Source organism: Dama dama, chromosome 28, assembly GCF_033118175.1.
Source record: "Dama dama isolate Ldn47 chromosome 28, ASM3311817v1, whole genome shotgun sequence".
NCBI classification, from domain to species: Eukaryota; Metazoa; Chordata; class Mammalia; order Artiodactyla; family Cervidae; genus Dama; species Dama dama.
The window spans coordinates 35,296,537-35,319,149 of NC_083708.1; the positions used below are offsets into that span (position 1 = coordinate 35,296,537).

At 35.7% G+C, this 22,613-nt stretch overlaps 1 protein-coding gene across 1 annotated transcript in view; it reads left to right on the forward strand.

Annotated features, from left to right (window-relative positions):
- The window catches only part of HS3ST5 (heparan sulfate-glucosamine 3-sulfotransferase 5), a 294,459-nt gene that overhangs the window by 107,701 nt on the left and 164,145 nt on the right, over positions 1 to 22,613 (forward strand). Inside the window, exon 2 of the mRNA XM_061131516.1 lies at positions 4,593 to 4,781. The gene's annotated coding sequence lies outside the window, so the exon portion shown is untranslated. The remainder of the gene's footprint in view (positions 1 to 4,592; positions 4,782 to 22,613) is intronic.

Consider the following 22,613-nt stretch of genomic DNA (forward strand, 5'->3'; position numbering starts at 1 on the left):
TAGAAGATGAGAGACAGAAAAAAGTCATGCACTGTTCCAGGCTATAGATGCAGTCTTAGAGGTGGTGGTGGTACTAGAGGAGAAAAGGAAAGGGTTGTTATTTCCTTCTCCACGGGATCTTCCTGACCCAGGGATCAAACCAGGTCTCCTGCATTGCAGGCAGATTCTTTACCATTTGAGCTATAGGGAAGTCCCAAACTCTTAGTCATGTCTGACTCTTTGCAACCCCATGGAATAGTCCATGGAATTCTCCAGGCCAGAATACTGGAGTGGGTAGCCTTTCCCTTCTCCAGGGGATCTTCCTAACCCAGAGACTGAACCCTGGTCTCCCTCATTGCAGACAGATTCTTTACCAGCTGAGCCACCAGGGAAGCCCAAAAAGGAAAGAGGAAGATAGAAAAAGGAGACAAAGTAAATAGATTTTGAAAAAAGTATTAAGAAATAAAATCAAAAGGATATGATAATCAGAGACTAGGGGGAAAACAAGAATTTAATCTACTCTGATTCCTTGTTTAAAGGTTGAAGGCCAGGCTTTTTGGCTTAATTGATGGCTTATGGTGCTGTTTACAAAAATAGAAAACACTGGAGAAAAGGTGTATTTGAGAGGAAGTTTTTATGAATCCACTTATGGAAAAATTCAGTTTGAGGAGCCTACAAGACATTTAGGTTGAGATGTCAAATATTCAGTTAGAAATAAAAGTCTGGCAATAGAAGAAAATGTTAAACTAAAGATTTGAGTCTTCATCAAATGATAGCATTATACACTTTGATGAGCTCTCTTATCAACATCTACAATGGAAAATAAGGTAATTTAGGATTCTCTCACTATGAATTAGAAAATTCTGGCAACATTTCATGGGAAAGAGGGCTGGATCATGAAAAGACGTAGAGAGAGAAATTAATGAAATGGCAGGAACAAAATAAAAATATAAATAAATAGATTGTAAAGATTTTGGTTACAAGTAAGATAAATACCAACTCAAACTACCTTAATCAAAAAAAAAAAAAAATGGAACCTATAAATTCACACATAACTGAAAGTTTCAGGGTATTCTACCTGCAAGCAGGGGTCTGTCCATGGGTGATACACCAAGATCAGAGCTCAGATTCTTTTTTTTTTTTTCAGTTATTTTTTTGGTGTTTACTTAAGTTCTGTCAAGTTCTCCTCTAATGATCCCAAGATGATTGCTAGTAGTGCCAGATGCTATATGTTCATATGCTCATGTCCAGCAAGAAAAAATCTTGTTTGTTTTTGCATAATAAGGCAATGAAAACCCCAGAATGGAGATCATTGAACTATTAAGATTGTATGCTTATCCCTAACATTGTAGGTAGAGGTTGAGATACACAGATTATTTTTAACTAATCCAGGTATACCTCTGGAGTGAAGATAAATCCTCTCACTAAACTTTTAACTCAAAGTATTAGGAAAGGGGGATAGGAAGCCTAGGTGTTACATTGTAAGAAGTCTTAAATACCAAGTTAAAGACCTTATTCTTAATTTAACATACCAAAAAGAGTTCTTGTATTTTGAACTGAAGCAAGATCCAGTGAAATTATTTCAAAGAATTAAGTCTTGAGGCAACTATAGTACATATGGCAATGTTTAAAACAAAAAAGAAATCTGTTAAAAGAGCCTACAGCAATACTTTAGGAAAGATAAAGTGAAAACCCAAACTGTGATTAAGTAAAAATGTTGATGAAAGGAAGACAGTAATGAAGTAATGGATATGACAGTATTTCAGATGAAGAATCCATAGGACTTAGCAAGATAGTAAGAATAAACTTTATGGTGCAACTTCAAAATCTTCCACTGAGATTGCGAATAAGGTGATAACTTTGGCACAGAGGCAAAAATGGAATCCTTTCTTTGACCATAATACTTGACCCTTTTCTTTTAGTCTTAGCTCTGAGCTAGGCTTTTCTTTCTTTCTTTTTTTAAAATAAATTTATTTATTTTAATTGGAGGCTAATTACTTTACAATATTGTAGTGGTTTTGTCATACATTGACATGAATCTGCCATGGGTGTACATGTGTCCCCCATCCTGAACCCCCCTCCCACATCCCTCCTCATCCCATCGTTCTGGGTCATCCCAGTGCACCAGCTCCAAGCACCTGTTCTTCTAGAAAAAGCAAGAGAATTCCAGAAAAACATCTATTTCTGCTTTGTTGACTATGCCAAAGCCTTTGACTGTGTGGATCACAGTAAGCTGTGGAAAATTCTGAAAGAGATGGGAATACCAGACCACCTGACCTGCCTCTTAAGAAACCTACATTCAGATCAGGAAGCAATAGTTAGAACTGGACATGGAAGAACAGACTGGTTCCAAATAGGTAAAGGAGTATGTCAAGGCTGTATATTGTCACCCTGCTTATTTAACTTATATGCAGAGTACATCATGAGAAACTCTGGGCTGGAAGAAGCACAAGCTGGAATCAAGATTTCTGGGAGAAATATCAATAACCTCAGATATGCAGATGACACCACACTTATGGCAGAAAGTGAAGAGGAACTAAAAAGCCTCTTGATGAAAGTGAAAGAAGAGAGTGAAAAAGTTGGCTTAAAGCTCAACATTCAGAAAATGAAGATCATGGCATCTGGTCCTATCACTTCATGGGAAATAGATGGGAAACAGTGGGAACAGTGTCAGACTTTATTTTCTTGGACTCCAAAATCAGTACAGATGGTGATTTCAGCCATGAAATTAAAAGACACTTACTCCTTGGAAGGAAAGTTATGACCAACATAGATAGCATATTTAAAAACAGAGACATTACTTTGCCAACAAAGGTCTGTCTAGTCAAGGCTATGGTTTTTCCAGTGATCATGTATGGATGTGAGAGTTGGACAGTGAAGAAAGCTGAGTGCCAAAGAATTGATGCTTTTGAACTGTGGTGTTGGAGAAGACTCTTGAGAGTCCCTTGGACTGCAAGGCGATCCAACCAGTCCATCCTAAAGGAGATCAGTCCTGGGTGTTCATTGGAAGGACTGATGTTGAAGCTGAAACTCCAATACTCTGGCCACCTCATGTGAAGAGTTGACTCATTGGAAAATACCCTGATGCTGGGAACGATTGGGGGCAGGAGGAGAAGGGGACGACAGAGGATGAGATGGCTGGATGGCATCACCAACTCAATGGACATTAGTTTGGGCAGACTCCAGGAGTTTGTGATGGACAGGGAGGCCTGACGTGCCGTGATTGGGGTCGCAAAGAGTCGGACACAACTGAGTGACTGAGCTGAACTGAACTGTGACCTATTACTCCCCACACGCACAACTTTCCAAGAAGGCAAGTTCCAAACTCAGAATGAAACCTGCCCTTCACTCCACTGAATGAGAACTTACAGATTACTTGCCTGCTTAGCAAATGTTTTTTATAGCATTTTGTCAACTTACAATGAGTGTTAGTAAGCAACAGAATACCCAGTGGTTTAAACAAGTACAATTTCAAAGGAAGAAGTTAGTAGTGTTGGTTCAGCTGCTTGTCAGTAACAGGGCTGATATCTTTGTATTTCTCTGGATTTTCCTATGTTTTATATCATTGTGACCAGATGACTGCTCTGTCTCCAAGTATTGTGGCCTCATTCAAGGCAAGCAACTGTGTGGTAAAGAGCAGAGGAACAGAAATCTTTCTATTTATCAATAAAGCAAATTACTGCCTGGTTTTCTTTCCCAGTGTACTTCTTATAGTTCATGGGCCAGAACGGGGTCACATGACCACTCTTAGCAGTAAGGGAGACCAGAATGAACATTTGATTTTTTGTTCTCTATTTTGTAAATCATAGCAAGAAAGTTGGGAATGTTTTCTGGGTGACCAAACAGTAATTCTACCATGAAAACCCATCATTCTACAGTGTGCTCTGTGCTTACATATGTATTACACTCTTATCTTGTATTTGACTTTGTATTTCTCCATACATGATGCCTTCTCTACCCTTTCGGACAATATCTGCATAATTAATTTCCAATTTCAAAAATGGATCTTTCACTCTCTTTTTCCATTAGCTACTACTATCATCTGTTTAACTCATGCAGTAAAGAAGCTGGAATTTTGGCTTCCCTAAGTAGGCAACATATATTGACTACAAAGGATATTATTTTTATTTATGTGGAATTATCTTGGGAAGCATTATCCATGTGTAGTAAAATATAGCAAAAGTACTAAATGATTCCATAGGGATTTAGTGAATGTATCATGTCTTATCTTTTATGAGGTGTGATAGAGTCTCGCAAAATAATATATTTTAAAAAGGCCTCATCAGCCTTGACTTAGAAAGAAAATTCAGCACCAAAATGTAGCACCTGCATATCATAAATTAGTAATTATATCACTTGATGCAGTGTTTAGAAAAATAGTCAATTAAAGCAGTATGAATTCAACCAGAATCCTCTGCAGGCAAGAGCATCATGCAATTCTGACTTCACAATGACATGAAATTTTAAATGACAACTGTGCTAAATCAGGGAGCAGCAAACCCAGGCCAAGTTTAAATTTAGTAACACTGCTAGTTTACTGAAAATAACCTTCTCCATAGCAGATTCTCCATGAATTTCAGGTGACCGACTACTTGTTTTTCTATTCTGTTCAGAGATCATCAGGAACCCAGAGGCTTCGGTGTTGTCTCCCCTTCTCAATGGCGTTTCTGGCGTCCACCTCAGGAGTCTCCTTAGCCAGCCTTGATACACTCGGAAATTAAACAGAGGATCCACTGCATATATTCTTGAAAATTTTCATCATATATGTTCCGAACTTACCAAATAAGCATAAGGATTTGAAGGTAAGAGAACTTTGGAAGTAACTCACATTCTTATGTAAATCTTAAATACATCAAAAAGTGCAAATTAAATCTATTTTTTAAAAATATACAAAAGTAAAGGAAATAATTGAATATAAGGAAAAATAGCTAGTTGTGTGTAGTTAGTTCTACAGCAAAAAAAAGAAATAAAATACAAAGTTTAAAAGTTTTATACATCATATAAATATAAATACAAGTATGGCACAGTGGTTATCTTGATATCTGAAATCAGTTTCACACAAAAAAGCATGGCATACAGTGGTTCTCAAATTTTAATATGCATAAGAGTTAAATGAGGGGAGAAGGAAGTTTTTAAAATGCTGATTCCTGGGCATATTTCACAGAAAGATTCACTATGGTCCAGCAATTTGCATTTTTTACAGCTACTCACTCTCAGATGATCCTGATGAAGATGGATCTTAGACCTTTAAGAAACAGAGAAATTAGCATTTAAAACAATGTACTTCTAATTTTCAAACTACATTAAAAGGGATTTTATATTGCTTGTTTCCTACTGGAAATAAGGAAAGCATACTTTAAATTAGTGCTAAATTAGTATTCCTTTTTTGACCCCCCCCCAAATTGAATTATTAATCCTTTCTAATATTCTTTTTTTTTTTTTTTCCAATTTAGTATGATGTGCTAATTCCCAGATGTTCCTATCTCTCCTTTAGAGTGACAGTCCTAGCATTGCTCTCTTCAGCTGTTTCTCTGTTCCACATAATGTTTTGGTTTATTCAGATGTTTATGGATCTAATTCTAAGAAATATCTAGATGATAATGAACCACTGCTGAGGCTGGCTAAATATTTCTTTCTTTTCTTTTTTTGAGGGTTTGTCTTTTTCTCTTCATTTTGAAAACTCAGCCTTAGAATTCAAAAGAACAGATCTGCGTAATATGCCTTTAGCTACTCTTTTTTCCTCTGCGGCTTAAACCTTAAAAAGTATTTGCTGTATTTATAACAGGGTACATGTATGTTTATTGCATATCACTTTATTTCTGTTTCTGTATTTCATTTAGCAACTTCATCTTTATTACTTGCAATTTTAAGTTTATAAAAGATTTGCTTTTTATTTCAGTAAAAGAAGTGATTGGTATGGACGTATTCAGACCTTAAATTGTGATGATTTTTTAAAGATTCAGTATGATATTTTTATAGTGAAGAATGAAGTTTTTAATCAAAATCCATTGAATTTCAGACTTACTGCTATTTTCTGTTAGTCTTTGTGTGAACTTATTCATATTGTATAGATTTTCTTTTCCATAAAATATCAAAAGGCAAGAATAAACTTTAATCAAAAAAAGTGTGCCCCTATAACTCAAGTTAGCTATGCATGTTATTTATTAATATCACACAAAGAAAATTAGTATAGTCATATGCATAAAATAAAGCAAAATAAAAGTTTAAAATATATATATAAAACTGAATCATCTCACTACACACCAAAAGCTGACACAACATTGTAAATTAACTATACTTCAATAAAATTTTTTTAATAATAAAATGAAATAAATTAATACTTAAAGTAACTAAAACAAAAGATTTGCAGAATTGTTTTAACTATAATGATGAATTTTCATGTACATTTTCTGTCAGAACTGTCCTCAATAATAAGATTGCCATCTGATGATAAAGTTCTAAAATTTGTAGTAAACAAGATGATAAAAATTCTTAAATATGTAGTACATAAGTTTAAGGTCAACAGAGTCTCCAATAAGATTTCATGAAGTTTTTAGTGTAGATCTTCTATAATACTTCTGTTTCAAAAAAATAGAAACTATTCTTTCACCCTTTTGTGGAGAAAGAATGGAATTATGTCTTCAAATGAGTCACATTCATTATCATTGGTGTATTTATCTTAAATTGTGACTCCGTAAAGAAAACTTACAATGTAATTTTAGGGAATCTTAGTGAAACAACCTCCATACTCGTGAAGTAAAATAGACAATAAGAGTAAATTACAGAAACTTTAGAGAAGCATAAAGTTTTAGAGCAAAAATGGAGCATTGAGATCTTCTAGCCTAGTCCCTTCGTGTACTGCCAAATTTACTGGTAAAAAGCTTAATACAAAAGAACAGTAAACATCAGTCTGGTCAGGTATGACTTATTAACAAGAAGAAACTAGGCAATATTTTGTAATATTTATTTCTTGTATGAGAAAATGAAGTTTGAAGAAGTGAAGAAAGTACCTGGGTACTTATAATTCAACTTGAAATCATGAATTATTTTAGTTGTCAGTAGATAATCTACCATGACATTAATCTAGAAATGAAAGTAGCAGATGTAGGTTTATTTCAGGCTGGCCTATCTGTATCTGGAAGTCTGATATTGAGAGAGAAAAAGAACTGAAAGAGGCATTGAGCTTTAGAACAGTAGAGCCATCTGAGACCATTCGGTATAGGAGAAAGGAGATTCAAATATATAAGAATCTCTGGGGAGTATTAGTGTTATTATGAAACAGTGTAGTAATGATATTTGTGAGATGTCCAGGATAATTAAAATGTGTTTATTATTCTCAGTTTAAGAAATTGGAAGGTCATTTAAATTTATGTAGCAAAAGTGAAGTTATTAATGTGGCAAAATACTCATATTGTAAATGGAAACAACAAATTATAAACCATGTTGTAATGTGGTTCTCATTTTTATTAAGAAATACTACAATGCATAGGAAGAAAATTGAAATGATCTGCATCATAACATTATTCATGGTTATGATCAATTGATGAAATTATGGTTGCTTTTTATTGCTCCTCAGGATTTATAAAACTTTTTCTAAAGTATATCATACTACAGTAATTTTAGCATATTTTTAAGGTCTGAGAGAATATTTAGTTATCTGGGAAGTTCACTTCTACAGAACTGTAAGATAGCCCTGCTAACGGTTCTCTAAAATAGCCTTTAAACAAGGTGCTTGCATCTTGTAGTATTAAGCTGATTTGAATGTGAGAATATTTACTTCCAATTAGGTCTAAATGAATTTTAGATGTAATTCTTACTTTGTGGAATATTGCAGAAGATAAATTTCTCAAGTTTTTCTTCTCACTAAACACTGAAATTTTTGAATTATGACATTAATTTCTTAAAATAGTCCCTATTTCTGTATCATGTAATTCCAATTTGTTTTCAAGAATTTTCTAACTATAATAGCTTGCTCCATTTGGAAGATAATTTTATATATTTGGTTACATTAGTGTTAATATGTCTTTGTTCTTTAAATCTCCAGTGTAACATACGGTTAGTCTTATTATTATTACTACCAGCTGCAGTTGGCCTATGATTTTGTTCATTCTGTTTGAATCCAAAGTAATTAGCTCTTTAGTTTAATGACAATATTTGTTAATGGGTTTTTAGGGCCAAATTCTGCTGTTAGAGAGTGGGTGGTATATTTAAAGATAGAATCTGGCCCTTATGTTTTAAGCATAAGCTGTGTAATTTAATTTCAAAATGATGGTTTAGAGAGTTTACAGTAGGAAAATGAAATCTGCATTTATCTGAAGTTTGTCAGTTTCAAGAAACAGAAATGAAAGTGAAAATTTATGTAAATGAACAGCAAACCTACTCTAAATTCTCCAATATAGCTATTCTATATATTGTGTCATTTCATGCATAGTTAGAATAAGAAATGAAATATGTCCTGCCACATGAGGGAAATTACCTAATGTCTGCTTGTAATTATCATTTCATATCTTATGAAATATTTTTGATCATTGTATTTTTTCCAGCTGTATAGAAATGTAATTGACATATAACATTGTGTAAGCTTAAGATGCACAATGTGATGATTTGATACTTTTATATAATACAGTTACCATGATACCATGATTACCATGATAAGGTTAGTTAGCACATTCATCACCTCACCTAAGTAAGAGGAGATATCTTAAATGTTCTCACCACACACATGAAAACTGATCATTGTATTTTTGAAAGACTCATGAAATGTGAAGAATGTTTGCTTGGGGTTCACTAGGATTCAAAGTCAGACTCAGTTTCCTGGTAGTGGACTGACCTTGGGAAAATATCTTTACCTCTCCCTGGGCCTGTTTTTTCTTCCTGAAGTGATGCCTTTGTACCAGATGATCCCAGTTGTCGCTCTAAAATAAGTCTGACTTGCTTTAAAAGAGTGTTATGGGGAAGATGCAGCTTCCTAGGTGGGTCAGTGATAAAAAAGCTGTCTGCCAAGGCAGGAGACACAGGAGACGTGAGTTCAATCCCTCAGTCAGGAAGAACCCATGGAGGAGGAAATGGCAACCCACTCCAGTATTCTTGCCTGGAAAATCCCATGGACAGAAGAGCCTGGAGGGTTACAGCCCATGAGGTTGCAAAGAGCTGGACACGACTAAGTGACTGAGCACGAGCATGATGAGGAAGGCACAGAGAAGGCAAGGAAAATGCAATGACTTGAGCTAAGTTAGTAAACAGATTATTAGGTCTGGGACAGGGAGGCCTGGTGTGCTGCAATTCATGGCGTTGCAAAGAGTCAGACATGACAGAGCAACTGAACTGAACTGAACTGAAAAGGTACTCTGGAGAACTTTCCTACAACGACTTGTTACTTTTATTCTGGAAAAGAGAGAGATTGGGAGAGTCTATGTAGAATAAGTTGTAGGTTACTCTGTTAGAAATTTACAAAGAAATCAATTTTGGCAAAACTTAACAACAAAGTGAAACCCACCTAGTAACAATTGAGATATTCAACAGTGAAATAGGGTGCCTTGAGAGATCGTGAATTCACCATCATTACAGGAAAAGAAAAGGGCTACCAAGGATTTTATGATCTGCGAAACTGGCTTCAAGGTGTAAAAGTTAGAGGCACATATTCTGGACATAGTAGAATTCAGCAAATATTGTTGAGCCCTTCTTGAAGCAACTATTAAAGGACAAACTCCATCAAACCAAGAGATTACTATAGACACTGCTGCAAAAGGATTGCTTATGAGCATGGAATGCATTTAATTCTAAAACAAATACGGAGTTTAGGGTGACACAAAATAGAGCAAAAAACTATAATGTCATATAGAACTAAAGTAACTGACAAAATTAGAAGGACACAGCAGAAAGAAATTGGTGCATAAAGTTAGTTGACCGCTTTATTTGCAATATCTATGAATCAGTAGATACTCTTTAAAGCTGACAAGTCATAAAAATATAAGCTAGAAAAAAGACATTAAGAAAAATCATATTAACACTCAACTTTAGGTGGCAAAGAATGAGAGGAGAAATGCTGCTTTTTCTATAGTTATAAATTAGAGGAAAATGTGTACTCTAATAAGTATTCTTAAGAAATTACATGCATATACTAAGCAAAGAAAACATCATAAATTGAAAGTCTTTTAAGACTTTAAAATCTTTGATAGAAGCTTGAAAATATTATGACAACATAGGTTGTCCTATCTTTCATATTGATAAATGGAAAGAAGCACGTGGATTTTTTTTTTAACAAAATATTTTCAGACTGGATCACAGTGCAGAACCAAATTCTATCTATACAGATAGCAGGATACAACAAAAGCAAAGTTTTTCAAAAATTTGAATGTGAAAGGATAGGTGGAGTAAAGGGGATGGACAGGCTGTTAAAGCAATAGTCTGGACAAGCAGTGAGAAGGGAAGTGGAAAGAGAAAGACATAGATGCAGTACATCTTTTGAAGGAAGAATTACCAAAACTTGAACTCTTAACTGGTTAGAGGGGATAATGAAGAAAACAAGGGCCTGGAGACTGACCCTATGTGTTAACGATAAATTGGATTTTTACTATAATACAACAGGGAGCAGATGGAAAGGTGAAGGTAGCAGAGTCACGCAATATCAATTGCTGGTGCTGGGTATTGAGATGAGTCACACTTCACCACACTACACAGAACCCTGCAAATTCCATAAGGAATCTCCTTTCAGAGCTTTATGGTCAGTCTACCATTATGGTAGTTGTTGGCACTTACTACTTTAAGATTGATAAAAATAACATTTTCTCTTCACTTTCACAATTACCCTTTGGATATTCAATTCAAACTTCTATTTCTCCTGATGTTTGATAGTTTTCTGATGGCATGTTTCTAATTGTTTGAAAACAATTGTGGCTAATGGGATTTTTGCTTCAATGAAATACATAGGATATCACAGTCTATCTGTCTATATCAGTAGATTTCAAGTCTTTTTGACACTGGATTGTGTAAAAATAGAAATTGCCTCACAACCCAGTACACATATCCAATTGTTTATCTAGTCCATTAAAATGATACTAAAAAAAATTTAAAGGTGTACTAGACAAATACAATCTAAAGAAATTAGGAAGTAGAATCTTAATATCAGAAACAGTGATGTTTAGGGTGAAAGGTATTAACTAAAACTAAAGAGAAGCTTTCTGTGAATGCTGATGTGTAATACATAATCAGCTCAGTTCAGTTCAGTCGCTCAGTCGTGTCCGACCCTTTGTGACCCCATGAATCGCAGCACGCCAGGCCTTCCTGTCCATCACCAACTCCTGGAGTCTACTCAAACTCATGTCCATCGAGTTGGTGATGCCATCCAGCCATCTCATCCTCTGTCATCCACTTCTCCTCCTGCCCCCAATCCCTCCCAGCATCAGGGTCTTTTCCAATGAGTCAACTCTTCACATGAGGTGGCCAAAGTACTGGAATTTCAGCTTCAGCATCAGTCCTTCCAATGCACACCCAGGACCAATCTCCTTTAGGATGGACTGGTTGGATCTCCTTGCAGTCCAAGGGACTCTCAAGAGTCTTCTCCAACACCACAGTTCAAAAGCATCAATTTTTCGGTGCTCAGCTTTCTTCACAGTCTAACTCTCATATCCATACATGACCACTGGAAAAACCATAGCCTTGACCAGACAGACCTTTTGTGGCAAGGTAATACATAATAAAGACATACAATTAGGAGTAAATAATGACTTTAAGCAAGGGCTACAATAAGAGTTTGTTCAGCAGACAAACTTCTAAAAATATCCCAAGAAATATCAATAGTCCATATTTTAGGTGCTGGACTAAAATGAAAGAATGTCACCTTCTATATTATAATGTAAAACATGTATACTGAAATTTATTTTCAAGAGAAAGTTTTGATATCAAAGATAATTAAAGCTACCTATTAACCAAGAATTAAGTACTTGATTATCTACCATTTTATTCATTTTCAACAAAAAGTGTTACAAGTTGCTTCTCTTTGTGAAAAGAAAGATAGCTTTCACTAAGACTGTAAATGTATACATTATACTTGTTTGATTTGAAGAAAAGTGGGATGTTTGAATTCCCCCCACCCCAACAGGTATTCTTAACAGCAGGGTATAATTTCAGAGTTTTTGCAGTCAAGAGGTTTCTGCTGAGCAAAAATTCTCATTCAATTTAGGAATGTAGATTATAATAATTTTCCTATCCTGCTCACAACAGGTTTCCTGGCTGCATTTTCCAGACTCCTAAGTTGAGTAGAAACAGCTAGGTAACTTCAGTTCCAGGTTAACACATCCTTTAAGCATAGTCCCATTAACTCAACTTAGTTATATTGCAAAGCCACTTAGCTTCTCAGTGAAATGGAATACAGTTGAATTGCTTTCCTACTGTAATACCTATTTATAATAAATGCAATAGTGATTTGTGATGGCAAACTTTGCAGAGCATGAAAAATTATGACGGGAAAAAAGCTTATTTTTTCTGACCTAAAATTTTAAAGAAATGCCATGTGTATGCCAGCATGTGACAGTCCTATTAAAACAAAAGGAGTAAAATATTCAAAAAAAATTTTAATAAGCTATTATATTTTAGAGTAGCATTTTTTTCTAGATGGCACAATTTTTCTAATTTGCATACGTTGTCTCCAATTTAGTTTCTTTCTCACTTGGCTTCTACTTCAACCATATGGCTCAAAATTTCCTTACTTTGAAAAAGTAAAGATTGCTCTATTAGAATCTTTTTTCTGCTAGTATTAGAATAATCATATCTGGAATAAATTCAAAGTAAATTATGTAAACCACATTATTGTAATGTAGGTTACTAAGATATTGGCCTCATCTTTCGAATATGAAAATTTTAGATGGCAGTTTTATCAAGTTGGATTAAGTCAAATAGATTTGATGGGTGTCAGAGTCACTACTTGACAACCATGAGCTCTTCTAACTTCATACAGATACTCAGGGAGTTCACTTTGCTCTTTCATTAATTGCTTTTCTTTAGTGAGTAAGGTACATGTGCACCATCCGATGACAGCTACATTTTCATCGTGCCTGCTCAACACTGCCAGATTCAGTGACTGATTTTTTTATAGCAGAAAAAGTAAATGTCCAGCCAAGTCCAATATGAACTTTGTCAGCTGTATTGGCTTGATGGGGTTTTTTTATGTGTAGCACTGAGATTTTAGCTGAAAATCAAGACCCATATCTAGATGCATTTTATTCTACTACAAACTATTTCTTCATTCATTCAACAAATATTTGGTAATAATGAGTGAGTACCAGGCCATCCTAGGACTTAAGATGCATCAATGAGCAAAATATGGCCTTCTCTTACAACATGTAGACTATAAAAAATAATTATAACAAGTGAATTATGTAGATTCATAGATGATGACTAGGTATAAAAGAAAGAAAACATAGACTAAAGGTAAAAAGAGGAGGGAATAATATAATAGGAGTGGGATCAGATCCAGTACTGTTTGTACCAGCTCTTCTGGCAAGTGTTTTCCTATGTTCATTTTTATTGTCTTAAGACCAGAATATGTGGACGTGGAAGGTGGTGTGTGTTAGTCGCTCAGTCATGTCCATGGAATTCTCCAGACAAGAATACTAGAGTGGGTTGGAGGATGGGGTCCATTATCAAGTGAACACTGCTCACATTTTTTTTTTGTATACCAATAAACTTCTATACATTGACATTCATACTTAAGATACCCACTTTAGAGTGCCCAAAGTATTCAACTGCATGTGTTTATTAATTTTTAGCTTTAGAGCTTGGTTTTATCATAAGTAGTCTAATTAAAAAGTTTTCTCCAAAGGATGCAGTGGAATTTCCAAAAAGGTCAAATAATGAATAAAATGTTACTTTAAATTTAAATTTCTTTCTTTTGTTCTGATAATTTATAATTCATAGAGTAACTTTAAATTATAGTATTAGTATAACCATATTCATCAGTACTGTTACACAGTGCCTAATTAGTTCAAGAAGACTCAAATGTGAAGTTAGAAAATGGTATTAATTTCTGGATTAATCTGGATTTTGAAAGTATCTAGTTTTGGACACTTTAGATTCTTTCTTGATTCCCAGAAAAATAAGGACTGAACTCCAAATTTGAGTCCATATTCTTTTTTAAAAACTCATTAGTCATTTCTAGTTTAGTTCATTTTGCGATGCCATTGTAAGAATTATTTTCATGTTGATGACCATGTACATCACTAGCTGCCAGAGCTATAGAATCAAAATCTGTTTGATCTGGAAGTGATCCCAGAAATTCTAGTCCAACTGCCTTTATTTTACAGGTGTGAAAACTGTGTCCCAAAGAGGATAAGTGATTTGTCCAGGTTAGATGGTGTATGTCGGTCTAGGAAGCCCATTAATAGTAGAACTAGTACAGGAATCTGTTCTTTAAAAATTCCAATCCATAAGTTTTTTTGATAATTCCCTTTACCTGAGATTTCTCAATGCTTATTATTAAAATACTGTTTCCTTTAAATTAGGGCTTCCCTTGTGGTTCAGCTGGTAAAGAATCTGTCTGCAATGGGGGAGACCTGGATTCAATCCCTGGGTTGGGAAGATCTCCTGGAGAAGGGAAAGGATACCCACTCTGGTATTCTGACCTGGAGAATTCCAGGGAGTTTATAGTCCATGGGGTCACAAAGAGTTGGACACAGCTGAGCGACTTTCACTTCACTTCCTTTGAATTAAGGGGAGTTTATCATATCTTTGAATTTCATGAAGTCATCTGATTAGTGAGTATGCCTAGACTCCAGAAATGGCCTGTTATTTGGTAACCTCTTCTGGAAAATCCCATGGACTGCAGAGCCTGGTAGGCTACTGTCCATGGGGTTGCAAAGAGTCGGACACTACTGAGCGACTTCACTTCACTTCACTTCACTTCAGCTCTATCAAAAGTTAACTTGTTTTTTAGAATGATTTTTTAAGATTTTTTTTCCTTTATAAATTAAATGATTTATGAGTCACAAAATTACTTACCTATTAATCACTATATATGGCAAAAGTGTAATATGACATTATTATTTTTCAGTAAATTGTGGAAGGAGACAGTCATATATAGTAAAGTGCTGAGTTTAGAAAACAGCTTAAGTAATATCTGGGCCCTGGGTTGTTCAGTCTTTAGAAAATGATGCAGAGTCATGTGAGAATTCTCTGAATCCTCATAAGGGAAAATTATGTAACTCACTGGAAAATAATGCCAGTAGATTTAATAGAGCAGAGAGGCAATATATTCAAAACACAAAGCAAAGTATGAAAAACTCTGTCTGCTAAGCCTAGGGAATTTCATATGCAAAAAAAATTAAACAATTAAAGCAATATCAATTAATTTTCTGAGACAGTTTTTAGTTTCAGCATTATAATACATCTTAAACTGCTATACATTTTGTTCTTGTAAATGGATTCTAAACTTGCCTGAAATGAAGGATATGACCATGGCTTTATATAATGATAAAACTGGTGTTTCTCATTGCACAGAATAGAATGTTCACATGTATTTCCAGGCATAACATTTATAAAACCAACATAATTTAAATTTTAAGTATATTAAAAAATATATATAGCATTAGGTACATGACTCTAAATGATTGATGAGAATGATTATGGAAAACAGCTGTAAATAACCACGGTCCAAAAGACTTAATGAGTACTTTGTGAACTTAGCAGCATTTTAATGGTTTTGTCTGATAGTGAATGAAGAAAATTCATCCAGTTTTTACTTCTGCTTTTGTACAGTTGTAAATCCTATAAGAGTACCAAGCTAAAACTTGGATCTTCTACCTGTTCCAATATCCATGACACAGTTCAATTATAGTATTCTATAATCAGTAAAAATTAATTGAAAATTATAATTTAAAACTACATCCAGTTCTTATTAATGTGATGACATTATTAGTATTCTAGCATTAGGAATTTTAGATTGTTTCTTATTTTTAAGGGATGTTTAAGAAAATACACAGCTAATATACTTCAGATTACTAATGGAAAAAGAAACTGTGAAAATAACTGATTGATTGAGTTCATTTTGTCAGAAACCCTTAGTAATATCCTTGGAAATTTCTCTTTTCCTCATCCCCCTCCCATAAATATTTATGGTTTAGAAAGCAGGAACATTTTTTGCATATTCTTTTTCCAAAAGTGCATTATTTTTTTCCATTTTTAATCACTTTATGGATGAATTGGTCTCTGATAGCCAAGGGAATTAGTGGGCCAGACTCCCCTTCTACGTAAACCTATGGGTCCAAGAACCTTCATTCGTCTCTTGGGCTGAGGAAATCGAACATACCTTTGCCTTTCACTGTCTTTTCACACATTATGTTAATTAGTAAGAATAAAGGTAATGTGATTGGGGATATGGTTTGACAGACAGTATCAGGTAATATAGCACCCAAATTAATATAAGCTAGAAATAGTGCCTTGGGGCACCACATTTATTGTGAATAAGTATTTGCATTTTATACATTTTTGTCTAGAGTTTAGAGTTGCATAATAAATCATACCATAGAAAGTAGAATTGTTTTCAAAATGGTAACAAAAAAATACCAAATGCAGTTTCTTCCCACAAAGAACTTTTAATCTATTTGGACAAGTAAAGCACAGAGGCATAAGAAGTCAGATGATACCAGAGTTAATAATAAATAAAAAATTTTTATATTTATTGACATTGCCATTATAAATTCTTTTTATATTTCATATATAAACAAATTCAGTGCACACAGAAGCTTAAACAAAAAAGTACAAGAGCATTTATTTGTTTTGTGTTGACAGCAGAACATATTTCCTAATGATTTGTACTGTGTACACAGGAAAGTTAGGTGCTTGACTCTTAACAGAGATCAAATGATACAGCCTAATGTTAGACCAAATCATGGCATTGCATTTCCCATTTTCTCACCATAGACTGTCTAAATCCCAGCTTGATCTTAGCTTGTCAGGAAATAACATCTTTCCTTCAAAATTTTGTATCTCCTAGGAAACTTAGGGGCCTTTCAACCAAGTTTTGTTCTTTCCAAAAGAACCAAAAATTTCAACACTGAGGTATTGTTTACTTTATGAAGAAATGTTTTTATACCAATATATGTTTGGCTAAATATCAAGGATATTTGTTACTGAAACTGGAACTGCTTAGTTGTTCAGGAAACAAACTGGATTATTTCAATTTTATTATGTAATTTGCGATTGAGAACTATCACTGTGGCAAGCAAAATCACCTAAGTACAGATCTTAACTTGATGAGTTTACGTCCCCATTAACCCATTTTAAGTTGAAATTATTCTAAGTAGGACATGTGTTTCAGACACCCGACCTACCACACGTCATAGCTTAGCCTCACTTACCTTAAACGTGCTCAAAATATTTACCTTAGCTTACAGCTGGAGAAAATCATCTAACACAAAGTCTATTTTATAATAAAGTGTTGAATGTTTCATGTAATGTGTTGAGTACTATACTGAAAGTGAAAAGCAGAATGGTTGTTTAGGTACAGGATGGTTGTTAGTGCATCAGTTGTTTACCATTGTGCTTATGTTGCTGACCAGGAGCTCACTGCCTCTGCCTGGCATCAAAAGAGAGTATCCTCGTATTGCTAGCCCCAGAAAAGATCGAAATTCAAAGCATGGTTTCTACTGAGTGCATATTACTGTTGCACCATTGTAAAGTCAAAAAATTGTAAGTTGTGGACCATCGATATGTACATAACTGAATGTTTATTAAAATCACACAGGAAGGTAACAAATATTTAGGCTAATTCTAAACTCATTTTGTTGTTCTTGTTGTTCAGTTACTAAGTCATGTACAGTTCATTGTAATATGAGGATAAAAGTAAGTCCCATTTTTTTTTTTCAGTTTAGTGGTAGAGCTGTCCATGACTGGATTTCCTGATAACATAACAGGAGTGGTAGAGAATAACACTTAAGAAGGTGAATTCTGGAATCATACTGCCCAAGTTCAGATCCCTAGTTCTGCTGCTTACTGTGTGATCTTGGACACTCTCAACTCACTGTCTCAACTTTCTCATATGTAAAATACAGATGGTAACACTGTCAACATCTTAGGGCTATTGGAATTAAAGGAAATGAGTCACATAAAATACTTTGTAAGGTTCAATAATTATAGGCTACTTACACTGCTACTATTCCACATGGCCTCTCTTGTTTTCTCAAAAATGAAATCTTATCATGCATCACTTTGATGTTCCTTCATTGTTGTTCCTTCACTGATGTTCCTGATTGTTCCTTCATTTTCATTGTTTCCATTAACTTGAAAATGAAGAAACTATATATAATTATATAACTATGTGTATATATGGCATATACATATACATAACTACACAGGAATTGCAAAAATCGTCAGGTAAGAGTGTTTAATGGAATGCTTTCATTCTCAGGATAATGATTGCCTTTAAGTCTGCAGCTTGGAACAGGATTTAAATGACAACCTAATGGCTTTGTCATCATAAACACATAAAGGGTGTGGCAAAACGTGTACATTTATGCATATGGGCATGGTTGGTAAGGCTTTGAGTTGAAATTGAACCCACCCAACAAGTTGTTTCATCAAAACAGTGCCTGGAAATGTTTTCATTTGATTGCATGGTGGTTAGCTTTCCCGCTAAACCCTGTAGAGAATGGAGCAGGTGGGCAGTCAGAAGAGTGTGGGGCGGGAGGTTCTATCCCTCCAGATTGTTGAGCAGCGAGAGTGAGTGGTGCTTAACTGACACCCAGCTGTCCATAGCTTTTAATCATCCAGAGAGCTTCCTTGAAGCAGCAGCTGCCTTAAGCACCACAGACCCAAAAGAAAAATAGAACTGCCCGAAGTAGCAAAGCTTCCCTCCCACCCACTACCACTCCGAGAGCTTATACCCACTCTGGGCGGCCATGAAATCGCTCTCCAGCTAAAACCATACAACCTTATGAATCTAGGAAAGGACTCTTCAGGAACACTGAACATTCATTTAAAAAAAAAAAAAGAAATGAAGAGTGGATGTTTCTGGACACTACTCAGGTTTTCTGAGTCAAACTAAAAAGTTCATCAGTAACCATTTTGGCTGAAGAGACTAGCTTGTTTGTGTACTTTAACTCATTCTCTAATTCTCTTCTGTCAGCTGGCTTAGATAAAGAAACAAAGGCTGTGAGATGAGAAGGTGAAATTGTGTCAAGTGTTCCACCATGTTGATGGTGGAAGCTTCCTTCTTGCAGAGATAAAATGTGTCATTGGATTACCTCCTGATCATCATCCGTGAAGGTCTGTTTACTTTTTGAGACCCATGGAGTATGAAAAAGAATAACAGTTTGTGTCGTCACCAAAAGTGCCTGCATTTGTAACGTGCTGGGTTCACTTCTGCATTGTGGCACTGGGCTCTGCCAGACGTTTGAAGAGACTGCTGCAGGTTAATAAGTTGCATGCCTGCATGCATGATTTGATTTACTCTGGGGCCTAGCCACTGCATTCACCTTTATTTGTTAACCTAGCAGAACATTATTTATTAATGAGTTCTTCATGCTTTATTAAGCCTAATGTCAAAACACCTCTGTGGGACCCTACTAGGCATGTTTTCTCTTTGTGATAATGCCTTCCAAAAGAAAATGAAAAATTATTCAGCAGTGCTCCAGTTAAAACCCAACAGACATCAGTTCAATTTCTCTTGAACCTGTCAAATGGTATTTCTCAGTCTTTGTGAAAGATGCAGTATGGAATTGAAATTTAAGAATGCCTTCTTTCAGATGCCAGTAATTGCAGTCCCCACAAAACAAAGCAAATCTTCTGTGGCCCCAGAAGACGGATTCTTCAGCAAGGCAACGCTAACAAGTTTAGCAGGAGGGGAAAAACAGAGTCAGCCTCTACAGTAGTAATGAGGAAGTATAGTTTATGTGGATATCATAGTAATTTGAGATTAGAAACAAAGTGAAATAGCTAAGAACATCTGAGTCACAAGCTGAATGGGCACAATTCTGCAGCGTGCTGAAACTTAGCAAGAGGTGCTGTTAGAAAAAGAGAATGAAACTCCCATGGCTAAGGAAGATAACCAGTGGGTGTGATAGCATGTAAAAGTCATGGACCTGTCAGCTGAGCTTTCTCCCAGCTTCCTGGAAAAGGAGTGGGATTCAATAGGGCCAAACATGTCATAGCAATGGGGAAATTAAGGCAAATGGATATCAGAGAGTAGATGAGTGCTGGCGTCATGGTATGAGACATCAGACACACTGGTCAGCCACTTGTAGGGAAATTCAAAAACAGAACCAGCTGGGGCTCAAGGCCCCAGGCAAGACTAGAGTTCTCTATCCTGAATTTCTTAACAGGAAGCTACTGAATAGAAACCAAGGTGTAAGAGGGAGGGAGTAGTTATTTTAGCTTAGTGGTCTGTGCGAGGACCCACCCCTACCACAGGACAGAGGAAGTCTACTGGTATCGAGATCCAACAGTCATGCTCAGTCCTTGTGTGAGGCTGTGTCTGCCTTTCCTGCTGTCGCTAAGTATCCCTGTACCCTGATCAGCTCACAGGCTGGGAGCTTTGATGATTTCTGCTCAGGGAGGGCTCAGATAATGGACTCAGATATAGTGTTAGTATCTGCAAAGATCGTCTTTTGTCCTACAATTTTACGCTCTTGCTCTCTAACTTTTGTAACTTAAAGAGGATATGGCACACAGCTCAGTTTTTAATTATGCCGATTTTGTAACTATCTTTTCTAATTACTTCTGACATGTAGTTAAGTATTAATTATTGAGCTTCTGTCATGTGCTAGACACTGTTGGGAATAAAAACGTGTCTCAGTGAAAAAAATTTCAAGAAACTTGTAGCAAAGGAAATAAGCATGTACATCTGTAATGATATTATTAGGTGAATTATCAAGGTCATGAAAGATGAGGAAAAGCTCAGACATTGTCACTGTTTGGAGGAGACCAACAAAGCATTACCACAGTGCAGTGTGGGATCCTGAATTGGATCTTGGACCAGAAATATACCTTACTGGAAAACTGGTGAAATCCAAATAAACTCTCCAGTTTAGTTATAAGTAATGTCTCAATGTTAACTCTTTCATTTTGAAAATTGTGCTATGGTTATATGAGACACTTATATTTAAGAGTCTATTATTTGATTCAAGGGTATAATGGGAACTCCTTGCAACATTTCTATAAGCCTAAATTCATTTCAAATTAGAAGTTTAAAAAATGACAAATCCTGTAATGAAGGCACAACTGAACACATTTAGATGTTCAAACTAGGAAAAAAAAATCATCTACTTCTAATTGATGAGATAAGGTAAAGTTTCATAAAGTATCAGCTGGACAGTCAAAAATAAAATAAGGGACATTTCGAGGAAGATAAAATAGGGTGGATAAAGACATGAATCAAGGTTGCTGGGAGAAATATCAATAACCTCAAATATGCAGATGATAGCACGCTTATGGCAGAAAGTGAAGAAGAACTAAAGAGCCTCTTGATGAAAGTAAAAGATGAGGGTGAAAAAGTTAGCTGAAAGCTCAACATTCAGAAAATAAAGATCATGGCATCTGGTCCCATCACTTCATAGCAGATAGATGGGGAAACAGTGGAAGCAGTGGCTGACTTTCTTTTGGGGGGCTCCAAAATCACTGCAGACGGTGACTGCAGCCATGAAATTAAAAGACACTTACTCCTTGGAAGGAAAGTTATGACCAACCTAGACAGCATACTAAAAAGCAGAGACATTACTTTGCCAACAAAGGTCCATCTAGTCAAGGCTATGGTTTTTCCAGTCGTCATCTATGGATGTGAGAGTTGGACTGTAAAGAAAGCTGAACACTGAAGAATTAATGCTTTTGAACTGTGGTGTTGGAGAAGACTCTTGAGAGACTGCAAGGAGATCCAACCAGTCCATCCTAAAGGAGATCAGTCCTGGGTGTTCACTGGAAGGACTGATGTTGAAGCTGAAACTCCAATCCTTTGGCCACCTGATGCAAAGAGCTGACTCATTGGAAAAGACCCTGATGTTGGGAAAGATTGAGGAGAAGGGGATGACAGAGGATGAGATGGTTGGATGGCATCACTGACTTAATGGACATGAGTTTGGGTAAACTCGGAGTTGGTAATGGACAGGGAGGCCTGGTGTGCTGTGGTTCATGGAGTCTCAAGGAGTCGGACACGACTGACTAAGCAACTGAACTGAACTGAAAGTCATAAAACCAGGAAAATGGAGGACCCTTCTGAAAAAGAACAGTAAGTAAAATGAAGAGCATTATGGTTCATGAGGAAGAATTTGGGATTTAGCTTATAGGCAAAGAGAGAGGCAGGAAGGTGTATGGAACCCGGAAAAAGATTCACAAGCAATTTGATTTGCTTGAGTTCACCATATGTGAACTAAGGCTAAATGAGGGACAGAGATGGATTGGAAGGTGATAGAGATAAAATTGTAAATGATTTTGAATGTTAGGCAAGGGTTTTATCTGTCTCTTTTATGCAACAAGATGTCCCTGTACATGTTTGAATTTATTCTCTATGAATCTCTAAGCAGTTTAAAGCTGGAATTGTGTCTTCTATTGAGATATCTAGGAATAGGTGTACAGAGGAGATATCCAAAATTGGAATTTTATGAAGAGAGGAAGCTGCAGAAAAAGTTTGAATCTGCAAGCCAGGAGATAAA